The following is a 24,489-nucleotide window of genomic DNA, read 5'->3' as shown; positions in this document are numbered from 1 at the left end:
TATTTAAAAAATTGTTTTTGAAAAAACAAATTTAATGGAAACTATTAGTCCATAGACCCAGGAGGCTCAATGAAACAGCATATTAAATATGAAAATAATTACAACAAGGCACATCATAATCAAATTATTTAAAAACTGTGATAAAGAGTCAAATCTTAAAAGCACCCACATAAAGGTGATACATCTGCAGAGAGGAACTGAAGTAAGCGTGACAGCAGAGTTCTCGTTGAAAAAACTACAATCCAGAATACAGCGGAGAAATATCTTTAAACCTCCTGAAAAATTAGAAAGGAAAGGAACTACCAATCTAAACTTCTAAAACAAATGAAAATATCCTTCAAACTGAAAGTGAATTAAAAGCTTTCAGACACACAAAAGCTGAAAGAGTTAATTACCAGAAGACCTGCATTAAGAAATGTTGAATGAAGCTCTTCAGGCAAAAGACATATGATACTTGAATTGGTAACTACCTGACAAAATACAAAATATGTTTGTTCGTATTATTTACATCAGTTTATAGCTAATTACTATTAAAAGCAAAAATAATAACTACACATTAAAGATTTATAGAAGTAAATTGTATGATAGCTATAACACAAAAGTCAGGATGGAAGAAATGAAAGTGTACACTTGTAAGGTTCTTATACTAAATATGAAATGGCATAATATCACTTGAAACTAAAATTGATAAGGTCAAGAAGATAAAAAGCTGCTACTGGAGTGTAAATTAATAACTGCTTATGTCACTGAAATTCTTGATATGAAAAAAAATCAACTGGATTAAGCAGTGATGTAGTAAATTTACTTTATAGAGCAACTCCTTATCTCATCACATGCTAGCATTTCAAGTATTACTGTCATAATTAATAGAGTTAAAAAGAAGGAATTTTAAATAAGTATAATTAATGTGTTCAAGAAAATAAAGAGGCCGTCAGTGCCGTCAGCATCATGGCAGAGTGAACTTGCCTAGGACTCTCTTCCCTCCAACATACAATCAAAAGGGGCATCCATACTCCAACAGAAGACCTCCTAACAACACAAAAACCTCAGAGAGACACACAGCCACATGATGGAGGGTGGAGAGGCTGGAGCCCCCCTTGGAGGAGCTGGAATGGGGTAAGAGAAAACTTCACTCCCTCCCTTAAAGTCTGTGATCCACGACTGTGGGAGGATCTGGGAGGAGCAGGGGAGGGGTTGCTCATTCGCAGGATCACTAAGGACTCCCTAGGGACCTTGCAGCCCAGAGGGAAGCCCTCTAACTAGGCAAAAGCTTTTGCGGGGGTTGACCTCATCAAGCCAAGGCCCCAGGAGACCAGATAGCAAGAGCTGATCAAGAAATGCCAGACTGCATGAAGGAGAAAGCACCCTGCCCATACCTGCCCATACCCGCCCCACACCCCACCGCTCCACTGCCTGGGATATCAGCTAGGGGCAGAGGGCTCAGAATACAAGGCTCTTCATCCCCACCCAGTGGCCATAAGCTCTAACTGCAACTGAATAATAACAGAATGAGAAAGACCTGATCTTCCAACATCAGACACTACATCAAATCTCCAGATGAGAGAAAACGACAAGCACCCAGAACTCAGTCCGGAGGACACAGAAATATGTAAGCCAAACACCAATGAATTCAAAATAGCTATCATCAAAAAATTCAATGAGGTAAAAGAGAACATAGAGAAACAATTCAAAGACTTCAGGAGCTACTTCACAAAAGAGATTGAAACTATAAAGAAGAATCCATCAGAAATATTAGAGATGAAACGCACAATGGAAGAGATAAAACAAAATATAAATTCCCTGAATGCTCAAGTGGATATCATAGAGGACTGAATCAGCATAATTGAAGATAGACATGGTGAAATGCTCCAGACAGAGGAGGAGAGAGAATTAAGACTAGGGAGAAATGAAGAAAGTCTCTGAGAAATATCCAACTCAATTAGGAAATGCAATGTAAGAATTATAAGTATTCAAGAAGGTGAAGAGAAGCAGAATGGAGCAGAAGGTGTGCACAAAGATATGATAGCAGAGAACTCCCAAATCTAAGCAAAGAGGGAAATACGTGTGGAAGAGTCTTCCAGATCTCCTAGATTTGTCAATGTAAAAAGACCTACCACAAGGCATATAGTAGTAAAACTGGCAAAAATGAATGATAAAGAAAGAATACTAAGGGCAGCAATGCAGAAGGAAATAACCTACAAAGGAACCCCCATCGGGCTTTCAGCAGATTTCTTGGCAGAAACCTTACAAGCTAGGAGAGAATGGAATGACATATTCAAAACTTTAAAGGACAAGAATCTTCACCAAGAATACTCTATCCAGCAAAAAAATCCTTCAGATATGAGGGAGAAATTAAATCTTTCCCAGATAAACAAAATGCTAAGGGACTTTGTAGCCATGAGACCCCCCCACAAGAAATCCTCAAGAAGGCCCTCATACCTGAAAAAAGAAAAAAAGTGAGAAAGGGATCACAAAACACAGAGTAAGGAGATAAATAGGTAGACAGAATCAGAATAAGATAGAAAATATTCAACTACAGCATTAGGCTAAAGGGAAAGAAAACACCAAAAACAAAGAAAATCTTGTCACTTTAACCATGAACTCACAATACAAGTTGGAATAACATATGAGAAAAACACTTTAGGAGGTGAGGAGGAAATGGACCGAATCAGTTTAGACTAGGACATAAGAGGTCATCAGAAAACAGACTATCTTACACACAAGATTCTGAATACAAACCCCAGGGTAACCACTAAACAAAAGCAGAACAGAGACGCAAAAAATAAATAAGGAAAATACAAAGGAACACATCATAAAAAACCATGCAATTCAATGTGTAGAGCAAAACACACAGGATGAGAAAAAAAGGAAATGCAGGAAAACAAGCGATAATGAGAGCATTAAGCCCTCATACATCAATAATCACCCTAAACGTAAATGGATTGAATTCTCCAATAAAAAGACAGAGAGTGCTGAGATGGATTAAAGAATAAGACCCAACAATTTGCTGCCTCCAGGAAACACATCTCAGCTACAATGACAACCACAGGCCCAGAGTGAAAGGGTGGAAGACAATACGCCAAGCTAATGGCAGACAAAAGAAAGCTGGTGTCACAATACTTATATCAGACAAAGTAGACTTCAAGATAAAACAGGTAAAGCGAGACAAAGAGGGGTAGTATATAATGATTAAAGGGACACTCCATCAGGAAGAAATAACACTTATAAATATCTATGCACCCAACACAGGAGCACTAAAATTTCTAAAGCAACTATTAACAAACCTAAAAAGAAGATATTAATAATAACACAATAATACTAGGGGACATCAACACCCCGCTCACATCAATGGACAGATCATCCAGACAGAAAATCAACAAGGAAACAGTGGAATTAAGTGAAAAGCTAAACCAGTTGGACTTAGAGACAAATATAGAACACTCCATCCAAAAACAGCAGAATACACATTCTTCTCAAGTGTGCATGGAACATTCTCAAGGATAGACCATATGTTGGGAAAAAGGCAAGCTTCAATAAATTTAAGAAAATTGAAATAATAGCAACCATAGTTTCCTGTCATAATGCTATAAAGCTAGACATTAACTACAAGAAAAAAGCTGAGAAAGGGACAAAGATGTGGAGACTAAAAAACGTGCTACTGAACAAGCAATGGATCATTGAAGAAATTAAAGGAGAAATCAAAAAATATCTGGAGACAAATGAAAATTTAAAAATACCATACCAACTCATATGGGACGCAGCAAAAGCGGTAGTAAGAGGAAAATTCATCCCAATACAGGCTCACCTTAACAACCAAGAAAAATACCAAATAAGCAATCTCAAACTACACCTAACTGAATAAGAAAAGGAAGAACAAACAAAGCCCAAAGTCAGAAGGAGAGAAATAATAAAAATCAGAGCAGAAATAAATGCTATTGAAACAAAAAAGGCAGTAGAAAGGATCAATGAAACAAAGAGCTGTTTCTTTGAGAAAATAAACAAAATTGATAAACCCCTAGCAAGACTTACAAAGAAGAAAAGAGAGAAAGCTCAGATAAACCAAATCAGAAATGAAAGAGGAGAAAAAACAACAGACTCCACAGAAATACAATGAATTATAAGAGAATACTATGAAAAACCATATGCCAACAAAATAGATAACCTAGAGGAAATGGATAAATTCTTAGACTCTTACAACCTTCCAAAGCTAAGTCAAGAAGAAACAGACAATCTGAACAGACCAATCACAAGGAAAGAGATTGAAACATTAATCAAAAGCATCCCAAAGAATAAAACTCCAGGACCAGATGGCTTTCCTGGGGAATTTTACCAAACTTTCAGAGTGGGTTTAATACCTATTCTTCTCAAGCTATTCCAAAAAATTAGGGAAGATAGTAAACTTCCTAACACATTCTATGAGGCCAACATCATACTGATACCAAAGCCTGGTAAGGACTGCACAAAAACGGAAAACTACAGGCCAGCATCGCTTATGAACATAGATGCAAAAATCCTCAACAAAATTTGGGCAACCTGAATTCAGCAATACATCAAAAGGATTATACACCATGATCAAGAAGGATTCGTACCAGGGACACAGGGATGGTTCAACATCTGCAAATCAATCAACGTGATACACCACATTAACAAGTTGAGGAATAAAAACCACATGATCACCTCAATAGATGCAGAGAAAGCATTTGACAAGATCCAACAGCCATTTATGATAAAAACTCTTAACAAAACGGGTATAGAAGGAAGTTACCGCCACATAATAAAGATTATATATGACAAACCCACAGCCAACATCATACTCAATGGGCAAAAACTGAATGCCACCCCTCTGAGAACAGGAATGCAACAAAAGACAAGGATGCAACTATCACCACTCTTATTCAACATAGTACCGGAGGTTTTGGCCAGATCAGTTAGGAAGAGAGAGGAATAAAAGGAATCTAAATAGGGAGTGAAGAAGTGAAACTCTCACTGTTTGCAGATGATATGATCTAATATATAGAAAACCCCAAAAACTCCATCACAAAACTAATAGAAATAATTAACAACTATAGTAAATTTGCAGGGTACAGAATCAAGTTAAAAAATCAGTTGCTTTTCTGTACTTCAATAACAAACTTACGGAAAGAGAACTCAAGAATACAATTCCATTTGCAATCACAACTAAAAGAATAAAGTACCCAGGAATAAATTTAACCAAGGAGGTGAAGGACTTATACAATGAAAACTATAAGCCACTACTAAAAGAAACAGATAATGACATAAACAGATGGAGACAGATTCTTTGCTCATGGATTGGAAGAATAAAAATAGTTAAAATGTCCATACTACCCAAAGTAACCTACAGATTCAATGCAATCCCAATCAGAATCCCAGTGACATGCTTCACAGAAACAGAACAAAGAATCCTAAATTCGTATGGGGCAACCAAAGATCCCCAATTGCTAAGGCAATCCTGAGAAAAAAAGAACAAAGCTGGATGCATCACAATACAAAATAAAATGTACTACAAAGCCATAGTGATCAAAATGGCATGGTACTGGTACAAAAACAGGCACATAGATCAATGGAACAGAACTGAAAGCCCAGAAATAAAACCACACTATATGGACAGCTAATCTTCAACAAAGCTGCCAAGAACATACAATGGAGAAAATACAGTTTCTTCAATAAATGGTATTGGGAAAACTGGACAGTCACATGCAAATGAATGAAGGTAGACCACTATCTCACACCATACACAAAAATAAATTCAAAATGGATCACAGACTTGAAGATATGCCTGGAAACTATAAAACTCCTGGAAGATAATATAGGTAGTAGATTCTTTGACATCGAAGTGAAAAGTATCTTTTCAAATACCATGTCTTCTCAGACAAGGGAAACAAAATAAAAAATAAACAAGTGAGAGTTCATCAGACCAAAGAGCTTCTGCAAGGCAAAAGAAATGAGGATCAAAACAAAGAGACAATCCACCAATTGGGAGAAAATATTTGCAAATCATCTATCTGACAAGGGGTTAATCTCCATAATATATAAAGAACTAACACAGATGAACAATAAAAAACAAAAGAACCCGATCAAAAAATGGTCAGAGTAAATGAACAGACATTTTTCCAAAGATATACAAATGGCCAATAAACACGTGAAAAGATGTTCAACATCACTAATCATCAGGTAAATGCAAATCAAAACTACACTAGATACCACCTAACACCTGTTAAAATGGCTATAATCACTAAGACTAAGACTAAAAATAACAAATGTTGGAGAGGATGTGGAGAGAAGGGAACCCTCATACACTGCTGGTGGCAATGCAAACTGGTGCAGCCACTACGGAAAACAGTATGGAGCTTCCTCAAAAAACTAAAAATAGAGCTACCATATGACCCAGCTAACCCACTACTGGGTATTTACCCAAACAATTTGTAATCAACTATCCAAAGTAGCATATGCATCCCTATGTTTGGTGCAGCACTATTCACAATAGCCAAGACATGGAAACAATCCAAGTGCCCATCAACTGATGATGGATAAAGAAGATGTAGTATATATACACGATGGAATACTACTCAGCCAGAAAAAAACAAATTCATCCCATTTGCAATAACATGGAAGGACCTGGAGGGAATTATGCTAAGCGAAATAAGTCCCTCTGAGAAAGACAAACACAGATGATTTCACTCATATGTGGAATCTAAACAAATACATAGACAAAGAAAACAGTTCAGTGATTACTAGGGGAAAGGGGTTGGGGGGCACAGGGGATGAAGGGGAGCACTTAGGTGGTGACAGACAAAAAACAACGCACAACTAAAATCACATTGATGTAAACTATTATGAACTCAATAAAAAAAAGAAAAGAAAGGAAAAGGTGTAGAATATCAGTATATAGTTAGAATACTAGGAGTCCTTACCTTGCATGACACTGTACTAACTGAAACGTGTGCATGTTGAAACCATGTCCCTGCTTTGCATAGTTCCAGAGACTAGAGAGCTGCACAAAGCAAAGACACAGTTACAATAGGCAAGAGTTTCAGTGAACAATACTGTCCAAAGTGAGATATGTCTGCATATAAAAAAGATTCAAATGGAAATTCTAAAAGTGAACAATGTAATGCATAAGATTATGAACTCAGTAGAGGGATATAAAAATAGAATAGACAGCCAATGATAGGGTTACTGAAATGGAAGACAAGTCAATAGAAAAAATACAAACTGAAGTACAGAGACAAAAAAGAGTAGAATATACAGAAAAGAGCATGGAAGACATGTACAACAGAGTAAAAGGTCTAACATATGTTTAATTAGAAGCACAGAAAGAAGATGAAAGAGAATTGAGCAGAACAATATTAGAATAGTTAACTTCTGAGAAGTTTCCAAAATAGATGAAGAATATCAAGAAGTTCTGTGGGTCCCAACCAAGATAAATACAAAGACCACATGCAGATACGTATAAAAGAGGTTTTTTTTCAAACTTTACATTTTTAACAATTATGTAGTAAGAAAATGGAAGAGAATTGGATAAGGATAATCTTTTCAGATAACTGGGGCTATTTTTCTTTGATATATACAAAAATTGATAAATGGTAGTTTTATAAAGATAGTCATAATATGGGATATGAAAGAATATCACCAAACTTTTTGTGTTGTGGTACATTCAAATCCATTGACCCAACTTGCACTTTGAACGGATCTCGCCTCTATGCATTCATTTCATAACATCAAGCATTAGTCACTTTGCAATAATTGTCAAAAATCAAAGACAAAGAGAAAATCTTGAAAATAGAAAAAAACTTCACTGGAGAAACAATATGAAAGAAACCAGAAAACAGGGGATTGGTATATTTAAAGTGTTGAAAGAAATATGCAGCACATTCTTCAGCAGAAGTAAAATGATTCCAGATAAAAACATGGAAGTGCGTCAAGGATGAAGAGCATTGTAAAGCTTAAATAAATGGGTAAATATAAATGAATATTGACTGTTTATAACATTAGTAGTAATGTTTTATACGGTCTCAAATATATGTAATTAAAATATATGGCAAGAAGGAGTATAATAGAGTAGAGCCCATGGGGATAAAGTGTTTTAAGTTCCTAGCATTTTTGGAAAAGGGAAAAGAAATGCTTGCGTTACATTTTTAATACTCTCAAAATTTGTCTTATTGTCCTAATGCAAGGATGCAGATGCAATCTCTAAGTTAACCACTAGAACAAATTGGAAAACATAGAGGGAAATATTACAAATAAAGAAAAATTGATTTCAAAGAATGAGAAATAAAGAATCTAGAGACATGTATGTCAAATGAAAAACCTATTGTAAGATGATCAATGTAAATATAATGGACTATATAGACTAATGTTTTAAATATGAAGTTGAACCTGTAGGTATCCTATCAAATAATGATGACATTTATTCTGAGTCTTGTCCTTTTTTCCTCCAATAGTTGGGCTTATTCATTACTTCACTCCTTCCTATATACACATTTCTATGCACATAAATATAAAGCTGTTTATAACATGATAATTAACATATTTAAAATGACATGCTAGGTAATTGGAGAAATAATGCATATACAAAGATCACTATGATAATACAAGGCAGAATGTGTTAGATGTAGTAAAGATCACCTCCGAGCTTTTTCTACGTATATTTTGAGACCAATGGCATTCTGTACAAAAAAAGCAGGTGAGGTTAAAGGTACAGTCTTGCCTTAAGCCAGAGTTCTCTTTTTCCAACAAACGTTTAGGTCAATTTGGAGGCCGAAATTTTCGTCGCTAAAAATGTCTTCGAGTTAACTAAGTGAACTAACGAAATTAGTGTCCGTTTCAGGAGAACTTCAAATTTTGGCGCAAAGAGAATGTAGCTCTTTTCTTTGGTTATATTTTCACATTTGTTTATTGTCATACATTTCAGTAGCCAGCTCCTCGTTCGTCCTGATGATCTTATCTTTCTCTGGAACTAAATCTGAAATGACATATGGTCAGCCAAACTTTCAATTTCAGTTGCAAAGTCGCTTACAGCAACTTTTAAAAACCACATGAATCTTTCAGAGCAAATTAGAGTCAAGAAAACCTTCACTAAGACTGCTACTAGGAGACAGTCACTTCTAAAGACACCTCCCGGCAATAGCGGCACATACACAGGAAAAGAAAATCCCTTATTTTCCAGGGCTAAAGAACACTTTTCAAAATGACTCTCACCCCTGACAATACAAATAAACTTTTACTTAAATTAATTTGAAATGTCTTTATTTTGGTAATCCTTTATTATTAATAGCAAAAAGCCTATATTTACTAAGAAGTATCTATCAAAAATGACAAAATTAATTTTTTATATCATTTATTTTTATGCCACTGTAAGGAAGGTATGATTATCATCATGGGTTTCGAGATGAGGAAACTAGGCCTTAGACATGGGAAGCAGATAGTGTCAGCTTCCCAATATGGAACTGGAGTGAAAAGTCAAACTTGGACAATCTGAGTTCACAGTGGAGGTGATTTTACCCACCAACTAATTAAATTATGAAGAAAACAAATCTGTCAGTCAAAAAATAGTATTAGAAATTATCAAATTAATTCATATTTTACTGATGGAGAGAATGTGATATATCTAAAATAAAAACCAAATTGCTGCTCAATGCGTGCTATAGGAATTCAGTTAAATAGAAAAACTAACAAGATTAGAAATACATAAAATTTCTTTTTTCAATAAAAAGCAAGGAAATAAATCTATAGCTACCTGTTAAGTAAGTACTTATTTTCTGGATCACTGGCGTTGAAGGGTACGGCTTTGATAAGTCACTGGTTGGGCATGCAATATATTTACCATGTTAAGAATAAAAAGGAAATAAAAATAGAAATTCCAGGGAATTAGTCAAGGACAGAAAGAATCCTCTTTCTGTAGTTCAACAATGAAAATCCCAGTGTAAAGTAGATATGCATTCGGATCAGTGGGAAAGGGGCCTAGGAATTAGGGACTACAGTCAACTCAGGGATCCAGATCCAGCCTCAAGTATTCCTGGCATGTCTAGCAATCATCCTGCTCATGAAAATAATGATAAAAAATAACTACTATTATGATGGAAGCGTATCACTGAACCCAACTTAATACAATGTTAAGAATATAGGTTCTTGAATTACGAAGGACTAGGTTTGAATAAAGCTCTGACATATATTATTTCTGCAACACTGTCCAAGTCACTTTACTTTTTCTGCCTAAAGTTCCTAATTCTTGAAAGCATCAACCCAGCTGAAGCACTCAGGTGACTTGTCTGAGCCTTATTAGGAAAAACAAGACCCTGTAAACATTTACAACTTATTCATTGTCTTTGAGACCTCCGCCCGACATAAAAGGAAGAAAGCTTGAATAATTAGTTTTAAGTTTAGCCTATAAAATCATGTTCATACCAAGAGTCACTGTGCTACACTGCAAAAGTGGACCAACACCTAACTAAAAGTCAGAAGCCCATTTTCTAGACTTTCTACTTCTCGTCAATTTCTCTAAATCATTAAAGAAATAACCCTACTTGAAATGGGAACAAAGCCTTTACTTCTCCCTCTTTTGGAATTCCTGTTTTTCTCCTTTTTTCTTCTCTTCTACTTGAGAGGGCAGGAGTTCAGTTGTGTTTCATCTAAACTCTGTGATTTTTATGTCTGCAAACATCTGTGGAGGTGGCAGACATTGATTTGGTTCTATCTCTGAAACTAGAAAATGTACCTTTTATCTGATCAAATGCACTAAGAATAAAAAAGGGAATAAGATATTCGCGGCGATTCTTGCTGGCTCTAACTCCAAATGACTCATGCATAAAAAAGTATTAAAGAATTCAGATACTTTGGAGACTACATAATTTGAAACTATCATATTTTAAATGAGAAAACTGCAGCCCCCAAGATTAGGCAACTACAGCTTCTGAATGGTTAGTGAGAAATCAAGGTCACAGCTACTGAGTGGAAAGTCTGGAAATGAGTCTTTTGAGTTTTAGTTAATAATTGTTCCATTTTCCCCATTATATCCTAGTTACTGGTAATGCAAATATAATGCCACAGACTAATTTTCAAAATAACTCAAATTATTATATATGTGTACGTGTACATACTATATATACAATGATACCACATAAATTCTAAACTGAACACTTTTGAATTCTAAAGATCCACCATTATTTGAATTCACAAAATTGAAAAAAGAGATTATGCATAATAAAAGCTACCTAACAAATATTTATTGAATGAATGGAGGCACCGTATAATACTTCTCAGTAGTGCTACATGCAATATAGACAGAAATTTGGACACATATCAAGATTTCATAAAATATGAATTACAGATAAATGTTGTAACAGCATTATATTTTAACATGAATAGGTTAGAACCTTTATAAAATTCAAAAGAAATCTAAGTTTTTTGGGAAAACTTTATATTTGTCTTAGATGGATTATTAAAAGTTAATTTAACTCTTTGAAGTTAATTTATAAAATTTTAAAGCCAGTAATTTCACTGATTATTTAAAAAATTGTCAATGTACAGATAGATGTAACTTGTGGAGTTGTATATATTTTGGGAGTTAAATATGTTCTATTATAGCCTTTTTATTTAAAATAATAATCCACAAGTACATATTTGCTTATATTTTTAAACTTCTTAGTAATTAACATATAGCAGTTTCCAAAATACTTCTATTTGAATTATCACAAAAATAACTGAATGATAAAACTGCATTTCAAAATTTACTTTTAGTTTTCTATCACTTGATATCCTATTTAATCTCTAATATACTTCAGAGTTTCCCCTCCAAAGATCATTTAAATTAAGTAAATCAAATTTCAGGTAAGATTGTAGGTTACAGATTCTTTCACTTCCTATTGAAATGCTTTTAAAGGCCATAATGAGGTGGAAATTGATATAGCTTTGAAAACTAGAAATATCACTATAAATCTTCCTGATTTCTTGTGGACTTTCTACCTTCCAAGGAAAGATGGTGCCTTGCCATTTAGTAGGTGAACAGGCAAGGAGAAAGAAGGATTTTTGTCTTCATCCATATTTTAAGTTCTTCATAGAATGTAAGAACATCTTCCATAAGGTGAAGAGTTGGATGTTAAAAAATCACATGTATTTGTCTCAAATTCAACAAAGTGTTTTTATACTTAACATATTTATTTAAATTCAAAAAAATCAATAAAAGTCTTTGACATAGAAAAACAGGCAAAGAACGTGGTTAGATGATAATCTGAACAGGAATGCAAATTGCTAGCAAACATGAAATATTCAAGCTAGTATTAGGTTGCTAGCATTAGAATCATTCCAAAGTAAGACAAAATAAAGGTAACTTTTTTTAGGGACTGTTTTTTGTTGTTTTTATGAAAATACTCTGTGCTACAGAAGGCATGATATAACACATACTCTTACATGCAGACACTAGGATTCTAAAACATAACATTCTGAAAAGCAATTACACATGGTATATAAAGAACCCTGAATTAGGTATAATTTTTTTGGTTCAATCTTCCATTCTATAATTGATTTTAAAAGTTGTTTAAAGAAACTGAAAGGGATTTATATTCCAGAATGTTCCCGCAGTGTTGGGAAAACATCTAAATGTACCACAAATAAATAAATAAATAAAGAGTGGTTAAATCAGTTGTTATGCATAATCAACGAAATCAATGTTTTAAAAGGCTATTTATTGGCATTAGTGAATTTATTTAAAAAATGTAGATAAGAGAAGGAAGAGAGGGAACAGTATGTTATGATATAAATAAACCGGGAAATTTATTAGATAATATTCATAGAAAATAAAGGTATAATATCACCTTTGCATGTTTGGAATTTGGACACACTTTTACTCTAAACAGTGACAATTTGAGAAATATTAAGCATTATTTCACACAAAAACTCCACAGGATTTACAATTCCTAATCCCTAAAAAAAGAGGAAAACAAACAGAAGAGACAGAGAGAGAGAAAATAATGGAAATATGAAGAAGAGAAGGCATAAAATAAGCTATTGGAAATATGAACAAATATATCAACTAAAATAAATATACACTGGTGATATCTCAGTACTCAGGAGTCAGTTAACTCTTCCTACACATATAAATAAAACCTCAAAGAAAAGAAAAAAGGTGGAGAATCATACCAAGACTCAAAACGAAGGCTTAGAAAAATTAAAAGCCAGTTACAAGGGTGTGTGTAATAACTAATCACATGTCTTACCGTGGCACAACTTGGAATGACACTTTACTACTTGCAATAAAGTAACATACAGTCAATGTTTTTGTTGTTCTAGTGTTAATTTTTAGTGCTTTCCAGATTTTTAGTAATGAACATATGTCTCTTTTTAAATCAGAAAAAAAAATCCAGTAGGTATAAATTTGTCCAATACTACTTGGTGTAAAAAAATGATAATATTTCCCAAATCAAATTTCTCATTCACAGAGTGGAAAGATGTTCAATATCAGTTCATATGTGGGAGAACTTTGGTCTCTGAAATCTAGTTGAGACTAGAGAAAATTGGGGAAAGTCATTCTGCTATTCTGTTTTTCTTGTTAACTACTGAGATTCCTTGTTCAACGTTTTGCATGCCCTTTCAAAGAAGGGTAGCTCTACTCCTTCATTCTAAGCTTGCCTGGGAGGTATTTTGCCATATATCCAGCCTCCTTACACAAAACACACAGTTGTACCATGAGAATGGGCCTCAAATTTCCTAAATCCAAAACTTCCCTTCTTAGTCTCAGGGAAGCTAAATTTTTCTTTCTCAACCAGGGGCTGCTTTCCCCTTATTCAACACACAGTACCAATTACCCTTAAGTCCTCAATCCTAGAGTGATGGATATTTATAATCATAGTTCAGGGAGACTGACCTGTCAGATGGATCAGGGCCACAATATGGTGCAGAGTCCTACAAGTCACCTGCAGTGCCAAAGCCCTGTAAGATCCCTCTGTTTGATGGAATATGGGGAAGGCCATGGAGTCCTGGGAAAACTGGGCAGGGGAGAGGCACCCAGGGCATTTGTAGTAGTGACTATTAACAACACCCATGGAAATGCTTCCAGAATTTAATACCCAGTATCCACACGTACTTGTTGAAGATCAATTTTGCCCAACCATCTCTGACTAAGAAACTCAGTTCCCTTGAATGAGTCTGAAAAACACAACCAACTACTGAAATAAAAAAGCAAAACCATGATACCAATTAGTTTTTTTAAAAATTTTACCAGTTTACTCCAATATACATTTGTTTTGAAAACAATAAAATAAATGACCCAAACTTTAACATAGATGCCATTCATCATATCTCTTCAATTTTCTGTTTAAATCTTAGATGAAGTCTGTATAGCGATGTAATTACAGTATCTGATTTTTCTGTCATATATTAGGTAAAATTAGAACACTCATGTAGGTAGCCTATGTTCAATTGAAAATTATATTTCCATCACAGTCCTTCCAGATTTTACTGCTGAATTATAGATATAGTCTAATATGCAAACATAAAAGTATTTTTAAATATATAATTTTTAATACTCATTTTGTACATAAGTTTTTAAAAATCAGGATGTTCTGAGACATTCTTCAGTTGTTTATTCCTCAGTGTTTGTGTTGTTCAGATGAGTGATGAAAATGTCTGTTGGTACTTCTGCAACCCTTAACTTCAAGATGGAATGATTTCAAATGATTGAACATAACGTCTGTCTATCCACAGAGAATCCAGGGTGTGAGGTGTGATATAGGAACCCAGAATAAGATCAGAAAAGGTGAATTTTATTAATAGTTTTTCTCTTCACCCTGGGCTGTCAACTTAACCTCGCTGTTCCTTAGGATTGGCACCAGTGTGATGAAGATGAATAATACAAGAGTTAATATTATCTAGACACATCAGCAAATATATAATACATTTAATATCAGAATTTCATAGAAAAAATTTTCTTAATAAACTTGCAGTTACCCACCTAGGTCAGAATGGGAAACAGCACAGACTATATGTTTAAATCTAAACTAAATATTTAGAATTATAATAAACCATTCTCCTTTTTGCACATTTTACTTCTCTTTGCTCTTGGGTTCTAAGCATATTCTTTGAATTTTACTTTGTTGCTGATTAGCAATTACAAAAATAACTACTGACCCTATGATCACCAATTAAGGCAAACTCTAGGCAACCTGACTCTTTGGTTCCTTTTCATTAAAAACATAATTTGGGAAAACAAATCATGCTGAAATTAATAGCATAGACATAATTTTCTTAAAGATTCCATATATCTAAAGTCTATAAATAGGTTGCATGCGAAATGTGTACTAAAATAATACAGCTCAAAACTGACATATCTTCAGTTTTATCATCCTTCAGTAATCATGGCAATGATCTAATAGCCTTAACCAGAAAAAAAAAGTTTTACATAAACTTGATTTTTTTTAATGTTTCATTTCTCCCCCAAAGCATCAGAAGCACACACAACAAAATAAATCCTAGTTACATTTGAGTGTCGAATTAAAATGCATGTGGAAATGTCTAGGAAACTAAATGTAAGTCAGTCTGTCTCCCTGTCTCTCCCTATGCTGTAGCCTGTCTTGTGTCTAAAGTCTGATCTGATAACCTCTTCCTAAACCACAGAAAATCTACAGAAGAATTTTTCAAAATCTTGATTTATAAAAGGTTGCCTTACTATCAGGAGTGTGGTGTCCATTGAGATATTTTTTCAGCGTGCATTTCCTGATCTCAACGCTAATGGTTCTGCTTCAGTAGCCTGTGAGTGTGGCCTACACACAGCATTTTTAATAAATGAATTGATGATTCCAGTGGAACCTGTCTAGCCTCCAGTCTAGAAACCTTGGCCTGGAGTCCTCTGCTTTTGCGAGCCTGAGCATCTTGAGATGCAAGTTCTACAGGGAATAAGCTGCCAAAGACTCGACCAGTTAAACTCACCATAGTTCATAAGCTCACTGCCCAAGACGTATAGCCCTGTAGTATCAGTCCTCACGCTAGTTTCATTCCCATGTTGTGTGTACTTCCACTCAGTTACAACAATTTACTGCTTTACATGCTCAGCCTCTTGATAAGGTTTCTCTCTCCACCTCCCAGCCTTATCCATAACTTGGGTCAAGAATGAAATGAAGATAGAAAGGAGCTGATGGAAAAAAAATAATCGTAAAGTGGCGCTTCCACCGACAAACTAAAGATTTCTCACTCTCCGCATATGTCCATCAGTCCTTTTAGCTCTCTCACAGAAAGCCCAAACGCATTTCTTTGCCTACCTCATCGAAGTCTCCTGCCCGCCTGTATTCACCCTACCATCCGCTTCCGCTATAGTTCTTTCAGTCACTTTCCACCACACTCAAATTCTTGTCTTCTTTGCCTTTTAACATGTGTACTCTTTGTCCCTTTCTCCTTGTGCCCCTTAAAGGATGAAGTCCTATCATGGTTGTGGTGGGAAGAGCAGGACTGTCTGAAAGTGACCCAGGGAACCTAGACAGCAAAATGGCTTTTAGTGGGGAGTTGCCTTCTCCCAACACGAAGGACTAAATCCACACTTAGTTTCTCTAACGACTTGTCTCATGTTTTTCAATTTCTTTATTGGTTTTCTCAGCGGCTGCAGGCAGAGGATGACGGCGTCTTTCCCACCCGCTCTGAAGCTGGCCCACCCGCCTCCGCGCAGCCTATGGCGCAGCCGAAGGTGTGTCTGCTCAGTCCTTCCTGCCCTGCTTCCCACTGACGTGCGCCGCCTGCAGCCTGCACATGGCCAGCCTCGTGGTAAGACCGTGGTCTTCGCGGACCTGAACGGAAGCAATGCGCGCTGGGCTCAGGACTTGTGCCTCAAGGCCTCCACCAGCCCCACCAAGTTGAAGTCCATCTCCGGTGCCGGAGACCTCGCCCTCCTGAGTCCCAGCTGTCCCAGGGCCTGGCTGACCTGGCGCGAGTCGGGCGGCACTGCCACTCTGAGAGCGAGCCCATCTGCGCTGCTGGCCGCCGCGTCACCGCCCCTAGCTGTGCCACCAATGAGGACAGAGCCTGGGTGTTCCAAGGCTAACAGCATGACGGAGCCTTCGGAGTATGAGCTCATCAGGGCACCAGGCTTCGCCCTCCTGTGCCTCGTCGTGGAAGACTTCGTGAAGGACGCAGGCGCCAGCTTCAGGGTCAGTGAGCTTGACGCCATGCACCTGTGCCGGACCGCTACCTCATCACTTTTTTCCTCGGATGGAATAACTGGAACATCACTGAGATGATGATAGAAATAAAATATGTAAAGATGGAGCTCTGGAAAAAGACAAGAAAATATAGATAATATTTATGGAGATAATATGCTTACTTTATTTTTTTGAGGAAGATTAGCCCTGAGCTAACATCCACTGCCAATCCTCCTCTTTTTGCTGAGGAAGAGTGGCCATGCAGTAATATCTGTGCCCATCCTCCTCCACTCTATATGTGGGACTCCTGTCACAGCATGGCTCGCCAATCCGTGTGTAGGTCTGCACCCAGCATCCGGGCCAGCGAATCCCAGGCTGCTGAAGCTGGGTGTAGATATTTAACCCCTGCACCACCAGGCTGGCTCCAGTATGCTCACATTTTTAAAAATAGGAAGTAATTTCAGGTATCTGTGAAAGATTTCCATGATGAAATTTGTTAATACATTTAAAAGTCATTTATGGCAAAGAATAATCACTGATTAAAAATAGGATTTAATCTCACCTTCTTGAGTTGTGGATTTTATCGGAAAAAATTTTTTGTTGATATTCATTGTTTTTATCAGACATCTTTGACATTTTGTTGACTTGAGTCATGAACACTATAATTTTGCACGTATTTTTCAATTTGCTATTACAAAGGCATTTCAGTACAGTAAAAGAATAGCATATATTTCATTTAACAATCGTTAGATTGACTTACAACTTTTAAATATCTGACATATTGTATGTAGGCCTCCATTACTACTCTTGTTGAAGACCCAGTAAATGTTAGGGTCAGGAAAGTTCTTGGTAAAATCGTTAGAAGAGAGAACACCTGGGAGGGACTCAGGGTCGCTACCCTGGCATGCAAACCAACTGTGTTTGTCCAGCAAATGGATCCCGGAACACTTTACTTGGGTTGAAGGAAAGATCAGGAGGCACAAGCCCTCTTTCTTTGATTGACCTTTAACTTGAAATTTTGACGTTTTTTCCAATTACATCTATTCTAAAGCAAATCATGTGACATTGTAGAATTTACCCCAGTCATGGCTGCATAGTAATAGATTAAGCCAACTCTGTGCCATACTCATGGCTATATCCAGGTTGCAGAATTCTAATGAAAAAAATGATAAAAGAAAGTACACCAATGTCTTTATGACTTCGATTGAGTCCTCAGTGCTGCTAATTAATTTGTCTTCGTTTTCGTGGTTTGTTCTTGCTCACCTTCTACATGTTAGTATATCAAAACTTTTTCTCACACCTTTAGAGTCCAATTTTTCTGTCTCATCCCTCAGTTTCTTAAAGATGACCTTCCTCTTAACATGTCCTCCTAACACTGAGAAAAGAAACATCAGAGGACATACTATCAAACACCTCTCACAAAAATGAAAACATGCCTAATTTCCATCCAATGTTCCTCCTTCCTTTCTGTTATAATTGTAGTGTTGCTTCACTTTGCGCTGGATACCATTCCTTCACACATTTGAAAGGCCTTATCAAACTCTACTAAATCTTAAATTCCTCTCTTTTTCTCCCTCTCACCACCAACACCCCTTTCTCTCATAGTTCCTTGTCATTAGTGTCTGGCACAAAAAGAAATTTTATAAGAACTTTCTTTAATCCTACATACTCCGTAAATAGAAATATTTTTACAGGTTTTCTTTTTCTATTTTCCAATCTTCCTCTTTTTCTTCATACACTACTCACTTCTTACTTTCTTAGTCTATAGAAACTATTTCTAACCAAGACATCAGTCACTGTTTACTAGTTCTCACTTTATGCCTCGTTTGAATTCTGGCAGTGTTGGGCACTGTGGACCGCTCTTCTTCCCTGAGTCACTATAGATCCTTGCCTTCTATAACACTACATACTCCTATTTTTCTTAATAGATATTTGACTCCTTTTTCAGTCTATCTTCTAATCTCCTTTTTCCTTTGCCATTTTAATTTAGGAACACCTTGGAGATCAATTCTAAGTGCTCTTCAGATCCCATACCTTCTCCCTGTATAATCTCGTCAATCATATCTATGGCTATAGTTATCAGCTATAGCAAGAGTCAGCAAACATCTTCTATAAAGAGCCAGATAGTAAATACTTTATGTCTGTAAATCATATTGTCTCTGTTTCACCTATTCAACTCTGCTCTTGCAGTATGAAAGCAGCCACAGACCGAATTTGTCCTACAAGTCGTAGTTTGTGTACCAATGTACAATAATATTGTAATTCACAAACTTTATAAGCTTCAGAACTGAATTACTGAAATAACTGCATACACAATCATTTTGACTCAACTTAGCCCCTTCCATTTTATTCCCTGTGCTGAAAGTAGTGATCTTATTAGTTCTTCCCTGCTTAAAAGCCTTCCATACCTCCCAGCTTGCCCAAACATTGAACATGGCTCACAAGGCCCTTAATTAGAAGTCACTGCTTCCCTTTGGCCTAATTTGTTGCCATTTTTATATTTTAATATACTCTAGAATAATAACAGGTATCTCTCTTGTCTACACACTATTTTTATGACTTTCTATCTGTCTTCATTGAGGGAGCATCTGCTTTTTTTTTCTTTTCATGCTTTATTTCTTTGTTTTTTTAACCTTAAATTTGTTTTTTGTTTTTGTTTTCTTAATTCCTAATACCTACCTTGGCATATAACCATCATTTAATAATTTATTTGCAAATAAATTTTAGTTATACATTGTCTAGAAATAATGAACTTTTAGAACTCCATAATAAAACCTAATAAACACACAAAACACATTAAAACTAGGCTGTAATACTTACTTTGTAATTAATTAAGGATGACTCTGGAAGGTCGAAGTCCTAGAGACACTTATGTAATATTTCATTACCCTGCGTTAATCGAAATATACCTCTTTATGCAAAAATATGTTCTGACGTAATACTTAAAACCATTTGTAATTCTTCTGAAATTTTTACTGGGAAAAGTATTAAGAAGAAATTTGGCATTTATCCATTAACTCTATGGAGTTCATTTTAATTCTATAAAATTTATTTCCATTTCTATATAGCCAAACTAGAATACCAAAATAGCATTTTCTGTAAAATATTTTTCTTTTTTATTAACGTTGAAAACATTGTAGTCTTTTGTAACATCATTTACTTGACTGTTCAGTAAAATAAAAAGTGTTAATGTTTTTTTCACTTCATAATCATTTAAGATTTGTTCGGTAGAAGTTCCAACTTGCGTTATCGTTACAAATCTCCCCAAAATTTATAAAATTTAGTACATGCTGATACAATAAATAGCTAATATGTGTTCCAAATATCCCAAATTCCTATTTGTACTTTTTCCTAGTACTTTGCTTTAAAACATTTTTCAAAAGTGGCTAACACAAGGAGGCAATGAAAACCTGGGTGTTGCTGGCTGTCTAGCTAGACAGATAGTTCCCCATAAAGTGAAATTTAACATGATCCATTCATCATCATTTAGGCTTTGATTCCCAGAACTGCCCCACAAATTTAATTTTGTCTTTATTACAGTTTTGATTAGAATTGAGTATGCTAACATATGCTAGCAAAGTCACAAAAGACTGTTTAAAACTATCTGCTTCTTAATTTACAATGAGCATCATAACTGCTAAGTAAACTAGTTAATATGGTTGTCTTCCTTGACAAGGAAACTTGATGAGAATAATACTTGGTGAGCTTGAAAACAGAATATGGAGAATTCTTTATATGAGTTGAATGTTCGACAGGACTAGGCCATGATGTGCTTATGGATTAATACTCACAAGAAGGTAGCCAGCCTCCAGGGAAGAATATGTTGCTTTCATAGGAGAGTACACAACTCTTTTTAATATTCATTAGATTATATTAAGAGTCTCCCATTAAACATATGTTCCTCCTATTTGCCTGCAAGCTCCTCAAGTGCTTTTTTTTTTAATATTTTTTTATTTTTCTTTTTTTCTCCCCAAAGCCCCCTGGTACATAGTTGTGGCATGTGGGATGCTGCCTCAGCATGGCTTGATGAGCAGTGCCATGTCTGCCCCCAGGATTTGAACTGGCGAAACCCTGGGCCGCCATATTGGAGCGCCCAAACTTAACCACTCGGCCACAAGGCTGGCCCCTCCTCAAGTGCTTTTTAAAATCTGTCTGTAAAATTGGAAACTATGAGTGATTTCACTATAGTAGCCAATCAATAAATGTTGAATTAAGCTCAATGGTTCTGAAATGGGCTCACAGATATCAGCCTCCTGAACTTTTCTACACACTATATTCTCTTTTAGGATTCACATTTCCGTTTAAATATTATAGACTCTGAAGTCTTGGAACAAAGAAATCATTTTTACATTGTTTATGCCAAAATTTCAAAAGCATATTTAATCATGGGATCACTTTTCAGTTGGGCATTTAATCAATAGAGTTCACAAAGTGATAATCAATTGATTGGATGTGCCTCAGAGATGTGCTTCTTAAGGATATATTTGCTAAAGGAAACTAGAATATTTCACATAAATTTAAAGTATTCATTTACTTTTAAAAAAAATGTCAAAACCTGTTGTGACCACAATCAGATGGTGCTGAATATTAGCCACTTCTTTTACAAAGAGAATATAAAGAGTAAGGAGAATAAACTTTCATGTCCACCAGAGTCCCCAGCACTCCTAATTATATTGTCTTTGTCCAGACTCACTTTGTGAAACAATGCAGCAGATAATCCCTAAGATTTCTTAAAGCACTAAAGACCTATGACCATGTAAGGCTTGAGTTTTCTTTAATTTGAAATTATGGCATACTCTCTGAGTCTGACATGTACTTATTTTGCCTAGACTACAAAGCCAAGTTGATCTCCTTTTTGTAAATACAGTGAAATAATTTTTCATTAGAATATCAAAGAGGATGGAATTCAGTAGGGAAGCCAAGATAAAATATGCTATGTGGTGACTGAGGCTCCCAGAGTAGCTGCCCAAGACAACTGCTCAGCCTTCTTTTGTCAAGGAAGTTCTGCTAGTCTCAGATAAGTACTTTGCTCCCGACTTCAGAGGATAGTGGTAAATTATGAGATAGACTTCGGTACCCAGAGTCTCTGTGTTATTTAAGGTTGAGACCAAAGGTCTCAAGTATGGTTGGCTTTCTGCTTTATTCTTGTTTATGATCCAGTCATGTGGGACTTTGGGAATCTTAAGAATGTTGACTAAACCATATATCAAATCTAAGAGTATAAAGAAATGTAAAAAAATGAATGTAGGCATGCAAAGGAACTGAATAGGTAGTAACCACTTTTTAAATCAAGATATATAGTGACGTGAGTGGAACTGATTTGGTTACTATCCCTTTTTCTTACCTCCAACTAAACTTCATTAAAAATCAGATAAGTGTTGTAACATTAACTTGTTCTCTATTGGAGAAAGTGTTATTCTAATTATGGAAATATTTTTCATAGTTCAGCAGGTGAGATATGAGAGAAGACTGACTAAAAAATGACAAAAGGGGGCTGGCCCAGTGCTGTAGTGGTTAAGTTGCTGCACTCCACTCCTGTGGCCCAGGGTTCGCAGGTTCAGATCCTGGGTGGGACCTAGACACCACTCATCAAGCTGTGCTGTGGAGGTGTCCCACATGCAAAATAGAGGAAGGCTGGCACAGATGTTAGCTCAGAGCTAATCTTCCTCAAGCAAAAAGAGGAGGATTGGCAATAGATGTTAGCTCAGGGTCAATCTTCCTCACACACACACACAAAAAGACAAAAGACACCTCGGGTATTCTGTGGGGAAAATTTAATAGATGGTTTTACATTTTTCATCCTTCCTGCTTTTTTCCTTTTGTCTTCTCCCTCCTTCCTCCCTTTCTTGCCCCTTCCTTCTTTCCTTCCTTTGTTCCCTCCTTTCCTGTCCTTTTCTTTTGTTACACTGATTAAGACTAGAGATCTCCTGTATGCCAGAACAGGTTTGGGGTGCGGACAGTGAGACTGTGCCTTGAAGGCATTTAAGAAAGTATTAAAAATGGCACATTCATGGCAGAGCAACTACTGCACAGCTCATCTGGGATTTACCATATCCAGAAAGGCCTCTGGTTAGAATCTGAGAACTGTGTCTTCCCATTTTATTTTTGGCTGTTGCAGATGAACCAGAATTGTTTTTGAAGACTGAAATTTCCCATGGAAATGCCCAGTGCCCATCAGTGATCTGGAAACCTGAAGCTTTCTATAATATTAATCTCTGTTAATTATATATCTTTCCATAATTTTAAGTTACTGTTGCAGGTAAAAAATTCTGTGTGTCTTCACTATTTCCAGGAATGGGATGATAATAGTTCATTTAAGTAGTGCTGTTGATCTATTCAACAATTTAATTTGAATTGTCACTTTTTGAAACAGTTTATTGCTTTCATCACAATCGGACTGTAAATTTAGGGAAAAAAGTTCATTAAAACAGAAGGAATGTTAACCCTATTTTATCTTTGAGTTATATAGATAAGTGCTCAAAAATAACAGGATAGTTATCAGCCATAACTATGTATGATAAAGGCTATGCAAAATAGGAGGAGGTAGAGGGAACATTCTTGAATGGCAGAGATGGTTATTTGCCTGCCATGATCTCAATTAAACTTGTCTCTCCTTACGTAATAATAGTTAAAAGCTGAGTACACATTTATTGCTATTTAAAATTGGACTCATCTTCTAGTACTGACTCTATACTTCACCAAACATTAAGAGACAACTAACAGCTTGGATTATGAAAGATTTTGTAACATAAACAATTTATGCATAATGAAACATAAATAACTGATGAAAGGCAGTAATTTTGGCTTGCCACATAAATAATTAGCATATAATTACTTTCAAATAATTATTTTCAAATAGTAGTTTTGGAAACAAAAGAATATATTAGACTAGGTATTCAAAGATCAGTATTTCAATTTAAGGTTAAACTTTCTTCATAGCGTCTAAAATGAAATCCCGTATGATACATTAAATTCCACTTAAGCATTGATAGTAAATATTTTAAGGAATAAAATTCATTATATTTATTTTAATGAAGTTGAAAGTATACAAACGTATCTTTGAAATACTTGAACATTATTTCATTGTGAACATAGTCATATGTAGTGCATGGAAGGGGATATGATTTAAATGTGCTTTTTTATTGAGGTGAAATTCACATAATAATATTCACCATTTTAAAGCTAACAACAGGGGCCGGCCCCGTCGTCAAGTGGTTAAATTCACATGCTCCCTATTCGCGGCCCAGGATTTCGCCGGTTCGGATCCTGGGCACAGACAGAGCATCACTCATCAAGCCATGCTGAGGTGGCATACCATATACCACAACCAGAAGGACCTGCAACAAGAATA

The 24,489-nt window shown here is 35.8% G+C and overlaps 1 pseudogene; it reads left to right on the top strand.

Moving 5' to 3' along the window:
* The first annotated feature begins 1,069 nt into the window (after positions 1–1,069).
* Positions 1,070–17,237, top strand: LOC103542017 (glutamine amidotransferase-like class 1 domain-containing protein 1 pseudogene; annotated as a pseudogene).
* Positions 17,238–24,489: the final 7,252 nt, after the last annotated feature.

The sequence above is a fragment of the Equus przewalskii genome, chromosome 13, assembly GCF_037783145.1.
Source record: "Equus przewalskii isolate Varuska chromosome 13, EquPr2, whole genome shotgun sequence".
Classification (NCBI taxonomy): Eukaryota; Metazoa; Chordata; class Mammalia; order Perissodactyla; family Equidae; genus Equus; species Equus przewalskii.
Note: the sequence above shows the minus strand (reverse complement) of the source record. Positions and strands in the feature narration are given on the sequence as shown.